This window comes from Rousettus aegyptiacus, unplaced genomic scaffold (assembly GCF_014176215.1).
Source record: "Rousettus aegyptiacus isolate mRouAeg1 unplaced genomic scaffold, mRouAeg1.p scaffold_m13_p_15, whole genome shotgun sequence".
NCBI lineage: Eukaryota > Metazoa > Chordata > Mammalia > Chiroptera > Pteropodidae > Rousettus > Rousettus aegyptiacus.
The window spans coordinates 8,957,019-8,976,907 of NW_023416290.1; the positions used below are offsets into that span (position 1 = coordinate 8,957,019).

The 19,889-nt window shown below is 41.8% G+C and overlaps 1 protein-coding gene and 1 pseudogene across 4 annotated transcripts in view; both read right to left on the reverse strand.

The window, feature by feature from the left end:
* SULF1 (sulfatase 1) overlaps positions 1-19,889 on the reverse strand; it is a 137,378-nt gene that overhangs the window by 90,496 nt on the left and 26,993 nt on the right. For 3 of the 4 annotated variants that reach the window (XM_016152977.2, XM_036232801.1, XM_016152976.2), the window contains one exon: positions 14,979-15,073. The exons of the other annotated variant lie outside the window; for it this stretch is intronic. The gene's annotated coding sequence lies outside the window, so the exon portion shown is untranslated. The remainder of the gene's footprint in view (positions 1-14,978; positions 15,074-19,889) is intronic. 4 annotated transcript variants of the gene reach the window in all.
* On the reverse strand, positions 8,642-8,760 carry LOC118612162 (annotated as a pseudogene).

Sequence of the window (19,889 nt, forward strand, 5' to 3'; positions counted from 1 at the left end):
CTTTCTTATTTCTCACCTTAGGAAGAAAAATTGGCTCGTGTTATCAGATTACATAGCCTACCACTTCCATAGTTATCGACCGATTCTAGGATATTCCTCGATTTTAAATCTGTCTGAATTTTTATGGATTTCAAACTTTACGAACGGGAGCTTCCCAGCACCGTAGCCTCTTCCTTTGTGGACCCTGGACCGCCTTTCCTGGAGCCCCTTTCCTCTGTTCTCTAGGCCGATCTGGTCAATCCCCAGCTCTCAGCAGTATGAGTCACTGCTGCCCTTCCTGTCATCTCGATTCCGGGCGCCTTGCCCTCTGTTGTTACTGCCGGCCTTTCCACGTGCCAGCCCCAACGACTCTGGCACAGCAGTGCTCCTCAGGCCTTCACCCTACCACTCGGTGGCCCTCATTCCCTTAACGTCCTCACTCCCCTCCTTACTGGATTGAACCCACAGGTAGTCACCGTAATCGGCCCTTTGAGAATGCTCTCACCTCCCTTCCGCCTCTGTCGCTTTGCCATCCTTGCTTGGCACACCACAACCCTACTTAAATCCAACTCCCTGCCTCCTCCGCAGCTGCACCTGTGCAGCTGAACATGCCCGGGGGCAAATACATCACCCTGAATGATCTCATGTTACATTCAGTGCCATGAATCTCGAGGAGGCCCGAAATGCTGCCAGGTGCCTATGCTTTATTCCCTAGTTCAATTACCTCCTCCCTCCTCCCGCCCACAGCACTCCTCCTTGACCTTCGCCCTTGGCAGATGACCTTCGTTCGCAGCTCATGAAAGAACAGAAGCCACTGGAGAACTTCTAAAGGCTTCTTCCCCCCAACCCCTCGGGCTGTTCACCTACCAGCATCTGCTCCCCTATATTCTGCCTTCTCATCCATTTGGGTACGTGGATTATCCACGTCCTCTCTGTCTGAAGCCAATTCTCCCACCTGTGTACTAGGTTCTATTTCTTCTCGCCTATTCGAAAAACCATACTCTAGCAATGCTCCTCTCCTTTGCTCAGATCATCAATTTTCCTGCCCAGATTACATCATTCCCATCAGTGCGCAAACATGCTGTTATTTCAAATATTCTTGACTTAACTTTTCTCATTAGCTACTGCCCTGCTTCTTTGCTTCCCTTACAGCAAACCCCTCGGAAGAGCCGTCATGTTCCCAAGCTTCTCTTCTCTCATTCTCTCTGTGCCTACTAGAATCAGGCCTTCTCTCCTCCTCCTTCATCAAAGTTGCTCTCATACACATCTCCAATGACTACCAGGGAGATAAATTCAGTGATTAGTTCTCAATCTTCATTATACTGGACTTGCCAGACACATCTGATCACTCTCTCCTCCTTGAATCGCTGTCTTCATTCAACTTTCAGGAAACCAAGAATTCCCTCACCCCCTTTCCACCCATTGCTTAACTGTGCTTTTCCTCAAGGTCTTCTGCTGACCTCTCCTGGTCTTTGACCTCATAATGTTGGAGAACTTCAAAGGTCTTTACTTCTTTTCTCTGTCTCCACTCACACATCTTGTTGATAACATGCTAATGGCTTCCAAATGCAAACCTTAATTCCCAGATCTAGACTGATCAGTCCGACTGCCGACTCAATGATATCTCCACCTGGAGGTCTAGACTCCTCAAACCTAATTTCCAAAACTGAACTGACCTTCCCCCCCGCAACTCTTCTAACTGCTGCCTTTGCAATCTCAGCAGATGGTGACTCTATGCTTTCCGTTACTTGGGCCAAAACTTTTGAAGCATCCTTGAAACTTTCCTTTTCTTCTCTTCCCTGCCCGCCCCCTGCAACATTCAACCAATCAGGTGAGACAGTTGCCTCTACCTTCAAAAACAGCTAGTATTTTTGTTACTTCTACTGCTGTCATCAAATGCAAAGCACTCCTCTCTTCCGGTAGCCTTTGTCCATCTATAGTCTACTCTCAACAGGAGAGACAGTGAGAGTCTTTTAAAATATAAATCAAAATGCACTATTCCTTTATATAAAATCCCGCGATGGCTTCATTTCCATCTAGAGAAATAGCCAAAGTCCTTCTCATGGCCTACAGGCCATGTGCTGGCCTATTTTTACTTGTTTGACCTCATTTTCTACCACTCTTCTGTTTGTCAGCTCCGTTTCTGTGGTTCCTCTAATATGTAGGAATTGCATGTTGGGCCTTTTGCTCTAGTGGTTCTCTCTGTCTGGAATGCTCTTCCTCAAACTTTCTGGTTGCTACTTCTTCTTTGTTCAAATCTTACCATCTCAACGAGACTTTCCTTGTGAGTTCATTCTAACACTGCAACCTAATTTCACTAATCTCACTCTACTTTTTTTTTCATTTTACCATGAACTAATACTACTTTCTAACATGCTACATACATTTAGCTTACATATTATGCTTAGTTTTATCTTCTGCTACTGGAATGTAAGGCCCACAAAAGTTCGGATCTCTACACATTGTGCTCATTGGCTGTATCCCGAACATCTTAGAACAGGGCTTCGCATGTCATGTGGTAGGTGCTCAGTGAATATTTGCTGAATTAATGAATGCATAAGTAAAGAAACAAAGGAAAAGTGAATTAATCGGGTCTGTCTAAGCTATTTACTACTTGAAAACCCTTTTGTTGAGACTTCAAAAGAAATTCTTTCCCCAAAGTATCATGCCTGACACTAGAGCCTCTATTGCTGAGTCTGTCTGGTTTCCCAATTAGAATGAGTTCCAAGTAGCTGAGAAATTCTCCCCCATCTTACACTAAAACAAGACATCGCTGTACCTCAGCCTCCAGTAACGATCATACACACTCTGGGGACATTAGAATATGAGTTTTTCAAAGACCGAACTAGGCAAGTGGGTCTGATATAAAATCAAAACTCAGAGCAGGTTCATCTAAAGCTTGGCCAAGTTTCCTATAAACCTGGCTGACATCGAAAGAGAACCCGAGCTGCTATATCATTTCACATGGAAACTATGTAAAAATTCAGTGGCTTCATGTGGTTTCAACCCCAAACCAGGTGGAACCTGAGGCTTTGGCAATAGTTCCCTTTATGTTCCTAACTGGGAATGTAAACCAAGGGGGGTAAATGTTGGAGAAAAGCAAAGTGAAAGAAAAACTTTCATTTTTAACAGTTTTGGAACCACAAACTTAAATCACTGCTCTCTAAACATCACCTCACTTAGGCTTTAAAAAAGTACAATCATTATTTTGAAAAATTTCTCTCAATAATAAACCAGGGTTTCTGTTGTTGTTGTTGTTATCCTATATTAGAATTTCAGGGATCCTGTACTCTCATGTGGGGATCAAATTATTACTTCCATCTGGTAGGTCATGTAATGGAAGAACAAAGATGAAAAAGCGATTTGCCGAAGGTAACTAGAGTGAACTGGCAGATTTGACGTCTCACTCACGGCTGTTTCTCAATGAAAAAAACTGCTGCCTTTCATTGACAGAAATGAGAAATACGGTTAAAAAGAAATAAAAAGGAATTTTAAGACTGCTGTGGATCAAACGAGATTGAATATTAAAAGACTATTTCTGATAATAACAATATTGTGTGAACCCTGAATTGACCTATGGAGTAGGAAAAATTTATCAGTAATGTGATGTGTTTGTGTGCATGTGTGTGTGCGTGTGCGTGTGTGTGTAGGACTGGAATACTTCTGAATCTTAGGAAACCTTTACATAATTAGGGAATGTACCCATATCTAGACATTTTAAGCATCATAGATTTTTTAAGAGACTTACATGAATCCTATATTCTTTTTAATATAGACATTTCTTATATACAATGTACTGTTCAGGTGTTGTATTAAGATTTCAAAGTGAAATCTTTAACATAAAAATGCAGGACTTCTTTCCCACCCAATCTGTGCAGTTTATAGCAGTTCGACCATAATTCTTAATTTGAAGTCTACTTTTTGATCATAAGATGAAAGCTAGGGTTTTGAAAGACCAACTCAATGCATTTTGCTCTTTAAATGAAAAATGAAAAACTATCATAGCCCCTTCAAAAGACCAAGGTAAATAAAACTATTGCCTGAAAATTTACAATCTGATGTATACTTAGAAATCTCTGAAGGTAGATACTGCATTTGTCAACTTCATGGACTGAACACTAAAAACAGCCACTACTACTTTTAATTCTAGAATAACTGGTCATTACTGTCCTATAGGTACCTGGAAACATGTGATCTCTGTTTCTGGATACTGGCATGTTACAGCTGTAAGGACTGTTAAGTAAGCTTAACATAGAGCTAGTTTACCCTAGCACTGCTCTCTGGCTTTTATAAATTCAGTTGTTTAAGAAATTTTTCTCTGTTGCTTAAAAAAAAAGTGCATGTTACAAGAATACTTAGATATTTACATCGATGCCTCAATTAAATTTAGATACCCTACATGTTGTGTATCAGTTTCATAATAATCATTCATTCATTTCACTCAACAATATTCATTGTGCCAGCCATGTGCTAAACTCTTACGCTAGACATTGGGAATAGAGTTGAAGGAGGCCTTGTCACGGCCCTGACAGGTCTGACTGACTGGTGGGGAGAAAAGAAAAAGAAATACTGTTGGAATACAAGCGTGGTGGATCTCTCTTCTCAGTCGAGATGGAGTGACTGGTACCACGCTGGTCTTCCCGCTATGAAAGCCAGAAAACAAAAGTATATGAAGCAACTATCTCAGACATGGCCATGACCCCTGAGAGAAGGGACGAAAGTGAGGTATGTCCCACTAGAGACACTTTCTGGAATACCATACAGAGAGGGGAACCCAAGAAGAGCTGAGGAAAGAGTGCGACTTGGGGATGTGAGGTGGAATTTGTGGGGTAGATTGTAAGAGGAGAGAGCGACAAAGAGAAAGAGCCCAGAAGTCTGTATGGGAGCCCCTGAGTCGCTGGCTGAACATTAAGCTACAGATGAGCGAGGGGAGACTCCACAGAGTTGGGCCAAGGGCGACTACCGGGTAAAGGCCAGCCCACGGGGGCTGGAGGAAAGACTGGCACTTCGCGTGGCCAGGAGAGAGTCAAGCTCTGACCAGACATAGTGGAAAGAATTCGTTGAACAGATATGGGACATCCCGCAGAGACCTCAGGAGGGCCAAGCCGCAAGAGGAGGGCTCAGCTGGCCCCCCGAGTGGTTCCTGCACACAAAATCTACCCATTTCGAGCACCAAAGCTGGCTTCTCTTCTGTCTCCACCTTGCTGTTTGCCGGCCAGGAATGGCTGCACCATCAGGCTCGCGGTTGCCTCTGCAGTGAGCCCCTGTCAGAGGATTACGGTCTTTCAGAGCGATCCCTTGTAACGAGCTACTTTTAAGAGGGGTTGATGTGTGGCGAAGAGACGTGGGGGAAGACTCGTTCATTATCCTACGGGGTCCTCACCTTTCATAGCAGGTTCCATGTGCGCTCCTGTATCTCTCCCTAAACTCTACAAGACAGACGCCAGGCCACAGGGCTCCTGCTGGATATTTAATTCTCGGTTTATCTGCACAGGGGCCTTCTAAGTATTCAAATACTCATGCAAATAAAAGAAACAAATGTATAAACAGTTTTTAAAATTTACCACCAGGGAACCGGCCTGAACCAAAGCAGGGACGCCTCCATCCTTTTGGCAAGTCACAGAGCTCAGTATTTTAAAACCAGAAGTTGCAACTTAGTTTTTTAAATTGGAAACAAGCATTTACTGTGAACTGAACTAGCTAAGTGCTGTGCTAAAAGCAGTAAGAAACGGAAAGATGATACTCCAGTCTCGAAAAGCACGCAACTGAATGTGAGGCACAGATGTGCAAATGCCAGTCAGGTACAAACGAGAGTTCAATAAACACGAGCTGCAATGAAAGTATAAAATCCGCAGGATCGCAAAAGAAGACATAATCAAATTCTGGCCGTGAGGGAGTGGGCGGATCGTTTCCAAAGGTTACCCGTGGCATTTGAGCTTCAGCCAGACAGAGGAGGAAGGCGTATTTGCGTCCTGTGTAAGTCACAGAGCCCGGTGCGTGAGGAGTGTGCTGGAGGGAGCATGAGCATCCGGAGCGGAGTATAAGGGGCACAGGGATGCCAGTGGGGACAGGGTGGGAGGGGTGGCGGGGTGTCACGCGTGGGGAAGGAAGAGGAGGAATGCTACATGCTAAGAAGAGGAGAGGAACGAGGGCTTCTTAAAGAGATGCTATCCGCATGGCCCCGGGCTTGGTGTTCCTCTTTGAGTTTCTCACCACACCAAGAGCTAAACACAGTCACCCACGGTTTGCCAGGAGGTAACCTGAGACCCAGCAGGCTGCGCAGATCGCCCAGTTCCACATGCTAGGAAGTTGCTGCAGATCTCCATTGTCTTTTCATAGTACCACGCTTGTCTCATACTGACAGTCCTCGGACGGCCTCATAAAGCTTTGCTCCTGATTCTCTACACGATGGGCAGCTACCGCACTGCTGTTCATTAGGGTCAGGCTAACGATCACCTTTAACTGTCACTCGGGAGATGCTGGGGGTACTTGATGGTGTTTACGAGGGGCTTTTTCTACTCTGAATTGGTGCAGCAGGTACTTGCCAGCTCTTGGCGCGCCTACATATTTCGAATAAAGATGGAGAAGTGGAAAACCAAACCCCGAGTGTGGTACTTTAAGATTCCATGTCAACATTCGATATGCAATTAGAATTCTAAATTTTATATATAAAATGTCTTTTTCAGAAGTATAAAATACAAGCCAGAATTAGTGTTCTCCACTGAGTGAAAAATCCCCAAAATACACAGGAAAACTCTCTTCATGAGACTGCTTTAATCCATCATTCTCTAAAGATATTTTTTTCTCTTCTTTCAACAAGGGACATTTTAATAATGGCACAACTAAAAAAGCAGGGTGTTTAATAGTTGTCAACCTGGAGCTTTGAAATGACTTCATCATTTAAATAGCGACAACTGTAAAAATCATCAAGTGTATACAATTTACAAAGAAAGGTTTAAAACGTGTTTTCATGAGGCAAACCCATTCCTCACTTCTGCGGGTCTCCGTGTCCAGCGTGAAGCTAAGTCTAGACCAGACAATAAATATCCAGCCCGTCCAGGGATCAAAATCTTGACCTACTGAGTCATCAGCGCCTCCACAAAGAGAATCTTTGGCGTGGATTTTAGTGATTATTGGTTTTTATTTGTTGATGTTTGCCAAGTCATGGCTGGATTGTGGAGAAGGCTAAACCTAAGGCCAAACGAAAGGGAAACTGGACTGTCGAAAATTAAAAGGTGCTTTGAAAAAAGTTTTCCATGTGTATGCTGATAATACACACCCCTCCCCCCCAACTTTTTCCATTTATCATGTCATCTGACTCTCGACAACTGTTACAAGTGTACAAACGTATATTTTAAGTGTGTGGATGAAGGGTGCTGTCATGGCTATTTGTGAAGCGCGTGCATGGGTCCAGCTTGTGACCAGCACCAGTTTCTATGTGAGTGGAAGCTGTGACCAGTGACTGGCTTCTCTGCGGTGCCTGGTACACTGACTCTGTGTGTGTGTGTGTGTGTGTGTGTGTGTGTGTGTGTGTGTGTGTGTGTGTGTGTGTGTGTGTGTGTGTGTGTGTGTGTGTACAGAACTATAGGCAGAAAAATGTTATGGAAACTTATTACTCTTTGCATTTCTGGATTTTTAAAATGTCCGTAGATAATAATAGTCCGCATGCATAAAAGTTCCGAGCCCTTTATACGTCTGAAATCGTCTATTCCTCTAAACAGGTAAATGAAGTCGGTATCGCTGGCTCCCATTTCTCAGATGAGCACACCAAGGCGTGAAGAAATTTAAGTTGCACGGTTAACGAATGGCATAGTGGGGACTCAGACGCAGGCAGCCTGGACCCCAAATCTGTGATCCTACCCACCATGCTTCGCTTCTCTCATGTCACTATAAATTAGGAAAAAAGAGAGCGAGCGAGCTTTCCACGCGAGAAGACAGTATCCCCTGTGCTGGCGACAGTGCTTGACCCTCTCCCAGAGGCTCCTCAAGGCACGAGAGGCTCTTTTTATACCAACTGTAACATACATCACCAAGTACGTTCTCAGACGCCCACGAAAGCTAATGGTTCAGTCTAATTATTGCCAAGAAGATAGATGCATGGTCTTACATGAGTCGGGGAGAAAAAAAAATCGATGTTTCGACAGTCAGGATTATTGTCCGTCACATTGAGGAGCTGATCACCTGTGGAACACCTATTCATACATGTACACATGTCACGCCATACGAACTCTGTGTGAACATTTCCATGACCAGAGAGAAAGTAGCTCAAACGAAGATGGACTTCCACGTGAGAAACGTAAATTACATTCCTCTCCTTTCAGCCAGAAGCAATGTCTCAGTACTTACAAACTACTGAACTGATACTATATCTGACATTTGAAAGAAATTCCTCTATTAAGCTGGTGCTTGAGGGGTGGGGGGGGGGGTGGAAAAAAAAAAAAAAAACAGAAAATTGAAGAGTTCCCTAAGAGAAAGATAATCTTGTGATGGGCACTGACAGTGAGCAGAGAAATGTCCATTTTTGTCTCTGGCTTCTGTCTGGGGGATGCAGATGATGGAAATTTTTCAATCCATTTTAGTGCATGACGGGAGATGATTGACAAAATATTAAAGCAATATTGCCCCGTCTCTGGTGAATTAATCTTATACATATATATTTAAATGCCTACAGCACCTGGTATTCCTAGGTGGTCTCCCATCCAAGTACTAACTGGGCCCAACCTTGCTTAGCTTCTGAGATCAGATGAGATTGGGCATATTCAGGGTGGCATGGCCGTAATGCATCTTTTTTTCTAATCATAAAGATTATTTGGAGTCCATCCTTAGCTCAATTCCAATGACTACAAGTGTATAATCCAGTACATGCTGATTTCTTTTCACTTCTAGGCTTAATGCTTCAGCCAGTAAGGATGTTTCATTCTGAAGCTTTTCTTAAAAAGGCACTGAACACATACTTATAATCTGAGTGATTCTATAGCCTTCCTCCTCTGCAAAACATTTTTGAATTTGTGCCAATCAAAAATACACATTGGGATCCGTTTACTGGCAGAGACATAAAACTAAAAAAATAATGAGAGGGAAATAAGGTGCTGGGAATAGCACAGTATGCTGGGAACTAATGATTACCCTGCAATACCTCAGCCTTTTAACATTACAACAAGAGCAGTAAGTTGTGTTTGAGTGGCTCCGCACATCTGCTCCCTCCAAATGCACTTTTACATTCTTTATCCTAAGTTTACAACAGCCCCGTGAGGGAAATGGAACAAGCACATTCTAATTTTGTAGAAAGTTACACAGTAGACGACATGCTTAAAATTGGAACCAACTCTCAGTGCAGTGTTCTGTGGATGACAGAATTTTCTGACGTTATATTATGGCGTATTACCACCCAGAGATGGTACTCCAAACATCTGCATCCCTCACAGCACTGAACGGTTGCTAGTCCTTCTCCCGAGGCCCCCGGGCCTTGCTATGCACCAACGATCCTGTCTGACTAGACCAGACTCCTTTGAATACTGTAGCATGAATTTAATCTGATGAGGCTTTCTTACTTGACGTAATCAATACATTTTAATGCAGAAAATACATGAAATCTTTTTTGGCGAAACTATAAAAGCAAATAATTTTGAAATTAATTTTACAGTGAATCCTATTGTAAGAAGCCATGCCCGATTTACTCGCTTTGTAAATAACGGATTTGCTTGAAGTAAGACCTGCATTTTAGATACTCTTGTCAATTGGCTATGGACAACAGACTTACATTTCTTTCAGTAAAAGCAAATCCAATTTACTTTTTAAGGCTAACTAGAAAATAAACAGCAAAGAAAATGAAACATTGTCTTGAAAACTGGGGGACTTCTGATGATGCCGACCATTTGTTTGAAAATATTTTGGTTACTTTTTAAATCTTGAAATAATTATTCTATCTCATAGGCCATGCAAGCCTAACTGCCTTTCATTTAAAAATAAAGGGGGGCAGAAGTCACTGAAATAATGTTAGAATCTGCCCCCCAAAAAGGATCCTTCAAAATGTGCCTCTTCCCATTTTGATAGGCACAAGCTACTGCAGCTTTCAAGACATTTGTCACACATAAGTCACCACTCCCCTTCAGCCTGGAGTACCACGCGAAATTCCCTAGCCATTTGAGAACGAAATCATGAAACAAGTCTGGGTTCCCACTGTCATCCAGTGTTATTTCTACACGTTTGTGTAGTTTGCAAGAGAGAGAAGGACCTTGCCCCCGAATATATACGCACCCGAAAACCTGTGGTTTTTCAAAGTTGAACACTGAGTTTTGCAAATTCTCTGAACAGCAGGTGCCAATATAAAAAGCCTACAGTGTTCCGGTTCTATTACAAATACTCATACAGCAAAAATATTCTAATTAAAAAAAAAAAAAAACCTTCAGTCAATGACTTACTTGTTTTAAGCCCTATTAATGCAGTAACAACAGAATCTTAATCACAGGAACTGACCCTATCACCTAATTATTCTAGGGATGACTTCCTAGAAAATCTAACCTCTATTTGTAATTGTGATGCCCTCTTGTGAAATCTAAGTAGACAAATGAGGTTAAACGAGGACGCCATTGAGAGAAAAGGAGCCTAAAATGGAATATATCTGCCATCGGTGGTTCTGGAAACTCAAGATCAACACAGATCAAATGCTTTCTCTGTAAGCAGAAAAAATCAGCCCTAAAAATGCCCTGACATAATACGAGACAGTATTTTTTTCAGGAAGTGACAACTTTCTCCTTAGAAACACATTCCCTCTTCACCTCAGATTGCCGTTCGAAATTATCTTGCAAAAAAGGGCACCGATTGGAAACATCCGGCCTGACACCAAGTTGTGCAGTGGCATTCTGCTTCTGGAAAGTCATTGGGTCGTAAGAATCTGGACAATTTTTGTATACTAAACTGTGGCTTAGCGAACTTAAAACAAATGCTGTATACCAGTGTAGGCCGTTCACATTGGGTGGGGTGATTCTGCCTTTTGTGCCTGTCCTGATGATGTCTCGGGGGAAATCCTAATGTGAGTGGGGTCTTTGGGCCCTTCCTCAAAAGCATTACTACAAAATAATCTCTTTGTAACACTTACAGATCTGGGCACAGAACAAGACCATGTGTGTGACCTGATTTCATTTCACTGACTGTCCCAGCAAAGAATGACATCATCTCATTCTTTTTTCTTGCTCTTCACTGTGAATGCTCTGGTCCCCCCACCCCGATGCTCATCATAATTAAACTGCTCCCTCCCTCCCACTCTCCAGGGGAATAGCTATTTTCCTCTTAACTTCCTGCCTGAATGTATCAGTAGGGCAAGAGCAAAGGGATTTCCTCGGGTGGGTCAACATCCCTGGAGTTTGCTTCCTCGCTCTCTAGACAAAGCACTATTCTGTCAGCAGCCAAAGCATACTGAGAGGGCCGTCTGCGGGACAGGTCTCAGTCAGATGAGAGTGGACAGGTGCCAGCTGAGAGAGGCACAGCCTGACAAGCCCAGGGCTCCTCCTCCCATTGGAGCTTGGTGTTTTCTTTAAACACAGACCGGTTAGCTCTGCAGATGTATTGTCTACACAGACCCATTTAACTACGTTCATACGTGCACGCAGGTAGTAAGTATCCTTGTGTCCAGTGATGCTTACTTTATCACTAAGATTTGTGTGGCCGACTCTCATGTGAAACGTTCAGTTTCAGAGGGATGAAAGATGATGCAGGAGATGCTAGTTTAAACACGGGCATTAGACAGTAACCCAATAGGATGGCTGCGTCAAGGAAGGTATCGATTGTGTGCAGGTTTTAATTTTTTTTTTTTTGAGTGTTATCTGTTACAGGAAAAAAGTGAAATCAACTTATATGTGCCACATCAACTTATACGTCTCATATCCATTTGCATGAATTTAAACTATGAACTATACAGACAATGCAGAACTTGTAAACTGTCCTGCCATAAAATTAAGTGAAAAAAATATTAATAAAACTGTACATTCTCTAAGGTTCCCATTATGTAAAATATGAGGTAGCACCTATGAAACTGGTGTTTTTGTGGGTCAAAAATAGTCAAAGAGCAGCAATTTTCTATGATTTCACACAGCGTATATTCATAGAGAAAAGGCTTGTGGACGTGGCTTAAGTATGCGTGTTTTTTTGAACTCTTAAAAAAAAATCTCATATTGGGTAGCTAATTTATTGTTTTTACAACAAATACATTTCAACTAACTTTAGGGTTCTGAGAAAGAAAACGTGAAGGGTAAGAGTGATCACGAGTAAGCGTCTGCTTCTCGGAACCTCCAATTCGCCTCTTTTTATTCTGCACTAAACTTTAAATATTCAGTGGATACCAAGACAAGGATAACTTTAGCGTTTTGAGGGTCCACAGCTGAAACTGATTCCTTGACAAGATGTAATTTACTATTATAGTCTACGGACTATTTTCTTTTAAATCACTGAAGTCGAAATTAACATATTGAGTATAACTTAAATAATTAAAGTAACATAAAAAAATAAAGTGCCAGAGAGGCACAGCTAAGGTAGGCTTATAATAAAAATTTCCATCCCAAATAGGCATCAATAAGGACTAGGAAAGGCCTTAATTTCCCTACAAACAACACAGTCACTGTTCTAAGTTATCCCATCTGCGTGCACCAAACCTCATCTGACAGGGCAGTGTTTGAGTCCAGAAGGTATAATAACAGCCATTCAGATTTTGGCAGGTGTATTTCAAGCTGAAAACTAGGTTCCATACAAAACAGCAGTCTGTTCTGCAGGTGTGAACATTTTTGACAAGAACCTTCTACGTCTCCCCCAAGCCACGAAGTTTAATTGTCCTTTCGGCGTCTTATTTATATGTGATTACAACCTATCTCTCCTTGAACAAGAGGGAATCTTCTGTCAATCTAGCAGGCAGGAGATGCTTGGGCAGCTTCTGAGATTTGCTTAGAACATCTCCTGGTTCTGCTTTTCGTGTTATGTATTTTGGAGGTGAAGCCAAGTTCAATGAACTGCAGGTAAGCAGTTTTTAAAGCTGGAAAAATATTAAATGAAAGAACTTTATACCCAGATGACAGGAGCAGAGAGGCAATCAAAAAACACACAGGGCAGCATTTTGAAACCCGAAGTCCCAGTAAAGCGGTCCTTATTGTATAAACCTGGCTGTCTGAGCGCACGCTGAAAGGACCAATTTCTTTCTACAAAATTTACCAGATGGGAGGGATCGTGGATCTACGAATACAGATGTGGTGGTGGGAAGTGACTCAGCTACCTCTCTAATCCCACTCAAATGACAGATGAGGAGGGCAGAGATCTCTGAAGTTGGCAGCTGGTCAGGCTGAATTTTCTAGTCCTAAGCCAGAAAAAGCAGTCTGGAGCCTGTTCTCATGGAGGGGTTCACAGATTTTTAAGAAATAAGTGTTAGGTGTGTTAAATTCGAGTAAGTGATTCTAGCTTGATCTAACATTAGAGTACATACATTTTTATTTTCTCATAATAAGGACATGCTGAGAAATGAAAAAGATATAATGCTTAAAGTGGTAAAATTACCCATTAAAGGGGAAAAACTGTGAAACGAAAAGTTACTGACCAGGTGGTCAATAACATGACGTCCCAGAACAGTGGCCTCTCCGTACACAAGAGAAACTAGGACAGGTGGCTTTGAAAAATCAGGTCTTCAGTGACTTCTTGGGAAGATGTAAGGCGAGCTCTAGTATTAAGGGTTTTTCAGCCTCTTCTACAGTTAATTTTGAATGGTATGATACAGAAGGCCAGCCTCTGCCTTTCCTACAGAAAAAGTGATGCACTGGGCTAGACGTTCACAAAGAAAAGGTTTGGAAAACTGACCCCAGAAGATGAAGAACTCTTCAGAAGTCAGAGTTCTACTGTTTATTGAACTTATTTCTAAACCACTATCTTTTTAAGTTTCTGTTTTGGAATATTTCCCTCTCCTGTTTAGACTTTTGAAGTAGGGAGACTTAAACTTCACCTTGTCTTCTCTTGTGGCTGCCCAGCTTGTGGATACATTACTGGTGATACTCTAGACTACCTGCAGACAAAGCTCCAAGGATTATGGAAAAACTGCCAATGATCATGGCTTCCTGTCAAGGAGCTAACCCCAGTTAGCGTTTTCACTCGCCATTTGTAGCATGAAGAAAAAAATGTTTAAATTCATAAGTATTAGAATAAATTTTTAATTTATATTAAATTGGATAAAGCCTCAAAAGACAAATCTGAAATTCAGGCCAGACTTGTTTGAAGGTTTTTTTGTTGTTTTGTTTTGTTGTGTGAGGTTCATGAACTTTTTGGTGGTTAGAAGACTTTTCCCAAACCAATCTGGGCCAACACGAAATTTAGAATGAATCAAACAAAGAGTAGATTTTGAAGAGCTGCAATTTGAAATCAGGAAGAACCCAACAGTTTCCATCGCATTAGTTTTGGTGAAGAGTGGAAGGAAACAACTTTCAATATTGACATTTGAAAAAAGACTCATGGGGTGTAAACTTACATGATTCAACATCCCTAAGAATGTTTTTGAAACCATGGTTGTATTGCTGAGGGGAGTCTGTAATTCCCTCCGGCTCCACAACAATCTTGGTACTAATATTTATATGGCCAAGGCAAGAAACTGTGAAGGCAAGCTGGGAACAAACCAGGCGACATCTGTACAGTTTTCACTCCTGTCATTTACTGTCCTTCTAATTCTCCTAAGCTTGCTGAACAGCTCCTGACATGTTAGTACAGTTATATGATTCTCCAGATGCCATTTTTCAGATGGCTCTTCCATCATTACCAAACGCTAATTTCATAAAATGGCTCCACCACATTCAAGGACCCTTTTTGCTCTCGACCAAGAAGGATGAGACCACAGGAAAGAACAGGACTCTGAACTCCTCTAAGTTCTTACAATTCCCCATCCATGAAATATTCCCCCCTTCAAGCGACATGGAGCACGCAGGTTTAATTAGTGCCTTGGTTCAATTAATCAAGAGATAAATATTTGATATTAGTACCTTTGAAGATTTTCTGCAATTACTCTGTCTTGGAAAACTTGCATGTCATTTGCCAAATTCTCCTTCTTCAGATGATAGTGGGTGGCCGTCGGCACCTACAATGGAGGAAAGCAAATGAGCCGACAGTTGCCTTTTCTCAGGTATTTCTCTTATCCTTTCACGGCTTCAAAGGAGGACATTATTAGGAATAAGAGTCTCCAAATTTCACCTAGGCTGATTTTCTTATGACACTCGCAAGAGACTCTAAAGCACTGTGGGTAATTCGGTCCTTCTGTAGAAGTTTCCATTTGACTCTCCATCAAGAGAAAGACTTTCCATTGGATTCGTTTCATATTATTTTTTGACTGGATTTTATAAAACAATAAATAAAAAAGAGTTTCTTTTTAAACGTTTGCAAAGGGCTTCAAGTTTAAAGAGTGATGTCCTGTTCTAGGTTATGAGATCTCTTTTAAAGGAATTGTATGCTAAATCATAAAGTCTTCTAAAGTTGGTGCAAGCTATTATTCAATGAGTTGCAATTTGCTTCTATTCTGCACTTATGACAGAAAATATACGTGACTAAAATCAATTTAGATACTTGAAAAGGAATTTAATGCATTAAGCATTTGATGACGCAACTCTGCTGCCGTGAATAGCACTTTTTAACATATATATGTTACATATAAATATGGATATGATACGCAAGATAGAAGAGGAAATATAAGATATGTCTTATAAGGAAATATAAGACTAGGAAAATGACAAATACTAATAACTCAAAATTTCCTTTACATTTAAAAATATTTCTTGTGCCCGTGTAGATATGAAAGCATTTCATTTGGAGCGTTCTGACCTCTGCACTGGTGAGGACAGTGAGTGTTGGTCTACACAGAGGGCTCTCAGAGGTAATGGGTGGAGATTATTGACCTCAGCACAATAGATATGGAATCTCTTCTCACTCCGAACTGACCCTGGTGACTCAGGTTAAACGCGGGCAGTTCCAGGTTCTTTCCTCTGTTCTAGAAGCTTCCCTCCTACCGAGAGATTGCTGAGGCAGGGGCTCCTGGGAGCTGGCCTCTTCCTCCCACTAGTCCTTATCACAGCTCTTTCCATTCCCAACAGAAGTTTGACTCCTCCACCTCTTACGTCACCCCCGTCACCTGGCACTCCCAGCCCAGCGGGCTTCGCGATCACCGCTCTCTGGGCTTCTCTCTTGGGAGTTGATGAGTTCTAGGAGAACTTTTATATTTTCTATTTCCACATCTCTGACATTATAAACTATGATACGCATCACGCAGACACCTATATGTTCCAGGAAGAGATAGGAATGTTTACATTTATAGTTAAGCATGGCACCTCCGTGACCTACTGAAGTAAAAGTTTACGCGGAATGTGAGGCCACAAGCATCTGTCTGGCTGTGGTCCTGCTGGCACAGCCTAATGTTAAAATAACAACCTCCTCCCTGTGATTATTCTGAATCTTCTACAGAAAGCAGCAGAATTAGATGCTTGAATTCCAGGCAACAGCGGTCACTGCCCATGTGACCTTGAATGAGTTATTTCATTTCTCCGTGCCTCAGTATCCTCCTCTGAAAAATGGATTTTAAAAATAACATCTAACCCACAGGGTTAACGTGAGGATTCCATGCAAACTAAACATTGGCAATCATTACTTGGGTTGATTTTTTAATTTTTTTTTTTTTAGCCAGCAATAAAGCTAAAACTTTCCTTGCAGTGGTAATCTACAATCCGAAGACATTTTCATGGACTGAGACTAGAGTTTTCATTAATTTTATAGAGACTTTGACCTGTCATCATTAAAAGGATAATGGATGGGAGAATCATGTAATAATGTAATTGTTATAGGCTGTTAAAGAAAGAACTGCTTAGTACACATATGCTCGTACGAGCCAGAGACATCCTGCTGGCTGTATGAGGTTTGTTTGCCAGAACAGAGCAAGGTGATAGGATGGCTGAGCCATCATCTGCTCTCGGTCCATAATCTCGACCCCAGAAGATGTCTTGCCTGGCTCCTTTCCTCCGTTACACCTGCCAACGTGTGATAATTCATTATAAATGGGCATAGTACTAAAGGCACAATAGAAATTTTGTATTAAAACACGTTCTTTTTTTTATAATTTCATAAAGGAATACTCGGTTGAAAGAAGTTCTTTAGTTCGGCAAAACAGCATTGTCATCTGGCAAATAAAATTAATATTATTAAGTGGAATATTATTGGTTTATGGTTTTGTTTATATTTAATTAGCCATTTATTTTAGATTTTCAATAGAATAAATATAATGATATTCCTGTGGATTTATAGTTCTATAAATATAATTCAAGTAATTAATACCTAGTTTTTTTGAGTACTTATTTCAGTAACAGTTCAGTAGATAATAATGCAAGTCAATATTGGGGGCTCCACGGTCCATTGTCACGTTGGGAGATGCTGGGGAGGACCCATCAGCCTGGCTTCCTTGGGGCCCCACCCATGAGACCTTCCCCAAGCTGTTCTTCTTTATCTAGAAAAGTCTACCGTTTTCCCCTCTGCATAGTCAAATTCTAAGCACCTCTCTGGGATCAGCGGAAGTCCCATTTCCTGACGATCCCAATTTTCATCCATCTCTCACTAGAAGTCCCACAGCATTTAAAACGCGCGCCACACGACGTAGCCCGGAGTCCTGCCGTCTCCGCGGCCGTCACTGCCGCCCGCATGGTGAGCACCTCATCTCTCCAGGCAGGTCTTGAGACTGTTCCTCAGCACGAGGGCTGCTCCTCAGCCTTCGTCTGCATCTTATGCTCTCATCATAACGTGGCCCCGGCAACTGCCATGCGATGACGGAGCATCGCGGTACAACTGAGACCTGAGTCATTTGGTGATCCTTGGTTTGTTTGGCAGTTTATTCAAGTTTTGGCCAAAAATATTTAATCTGAGACCCTGGATTGTTCCTGAAGTGAAGACAAATTGTTGGTCCACAGCCCTGAAGCTGGGCCACACAAACTTGGATGGATCAGGGGTCCGCTGGTGCAGCTCTGGGTCATTTTGTCCTTTCTTTTTCTTTTTTTTTTTTTAAAAAGTTCTATGATACTCTCTGTAAGCAATGACTCAGCACAAGACTCAGAAATGTGGTGTGTGTGTGTGTGTGTGGATGTGTGTGAGTTCAGGGCGGGAGGGGGAAGGGGGGAGAGAGAGAGCTCATGTGAGTCTCAGTTTCTCTGTTGGTAAAATAGAAGACTGGAAGCCCTCCAATAGGCCTCCTGCTCTAAAATTCTAGAAAATGTTGGCACATATGCCCATTAATTTGACGTTAACATTCACAAATCACTGTGAGTGTGTGCCAGAATTTCACCTGCTGATAATATGGCAGGAAGTTAAGCCTGATAGTTTAAGGGCTATATTTTAAAGGTTTGGTTTGGCTTCTCTCTCTCTGAATCAGTGTTATTGCACTTAGCACTTACAAATCCACACTATAAAGCAAGTAGATGACTGAACTTAACTCTCTTGGCTTTCTCAGTTATTCAGAAACTGAGCTGCATTTTCTGGCTCTCAAACTTCATAAACTCATCAGATTTTGCTGCAGAGAAATGTCACTAAAATTAACAGTCCTCAGTGGCAAACACTAGCACCATTCAGAGTAAAATGCTGAAACAGTAACTGATATTTTTAAACTGTGAATTGGAGGCATTTTTCTATACTGCATACATATATACATTCAGATAGATGTGTGAGGCAAAAGTTTATTTTCCTTAGGCAGTTGTCCTTTAATTGTCTCCTAAAAGTAGCTTTAATCTTGTTGGAGAAGTGCATTCTGTCCTATCCCCCTTCGCCTCGGAAACTAGTGGCCGGTTCCAAACCACTTTCCCTAAGGAGTTGCTGGAAGGCCCAAAATGTCCTCGTTCAAAAACTCGCACCGAACAACACACAGATCTTGCCATCGTGGATGGTGCGTGTGGGACTATTACTTCCTGCACAATGACATGAGACCAGAAAGCATGTGAGCAGGAAGCCAAGCCCAAGAAAGAGTTGGGGAGCTTCCAGCTCTCCGTGGAGCCCAGAAATGAAGCAAAATGCAGAAATATTCTGAAATCAGGTATCTGGGGGACTCTACGGCTGTACCCTACCCCCTCTCAAACACTGGGTGGGGGGCACGGTGGCACAGGCAGCACCCAGCCTGAAGGAAATCGTGACGTCGGCGAACCCCAAAAGCCTGAGAAGTTGTAGCACTTGCTTATGAAGCCAAGACTTTAAACCCAAGTGGCCAGCACCAAATATGGAAGCTCAGTGTGTTCTTCATACTTTCAATTGTACTAATGAGAATTCACCAAGTATTTCTTGCTTCTTCCTTAAATAATCAACATTTCCATGATGCAATCTCATTTCTTCTCAAGAATTATATTTGGTGATTATTTTATAGAACTGAGATAGTAACGGTTCCTTTTTGGGACTTTTCAGTTTTTTGTTTTATGGAGGAAACAAGCATTTTAGAAAAAAGTAGAAACCTTTTTCATAATTTCAAAAGCCAAAGATAATTTTTGAAGTTTGGGGAATTTCAAAGTGAACTACCAGAAACCTATGGAATTCAGATTATAACCAAATACTATCTTCCTCTTTTTTTCTCCTTTTTTATCCAACTACTGTCTTTCTTTGATAGTGGTGATAGTGATGAGTGGTGAAACTATTATTTACAGGTAGAAACAAGTTCTTAAATTTGTTTTTAAATGTGTTGATACAGTTTACCTCTCAGAAAGAAATATTACATGATGTTTCTAAACTAGCCATGAGGTCTGGGGCTAAACCCCTTATTGTAATAAATGGGATTTGTTCTGCTGTGTTTAGGTGCAGTAAAAACCCTGAATTCCAGGAAAGCTTTGCCATAGAAGATTAAGTGTTGAGCAGAGACTGGGTGAAAAGGTATAAGGGAACTAAGGTTA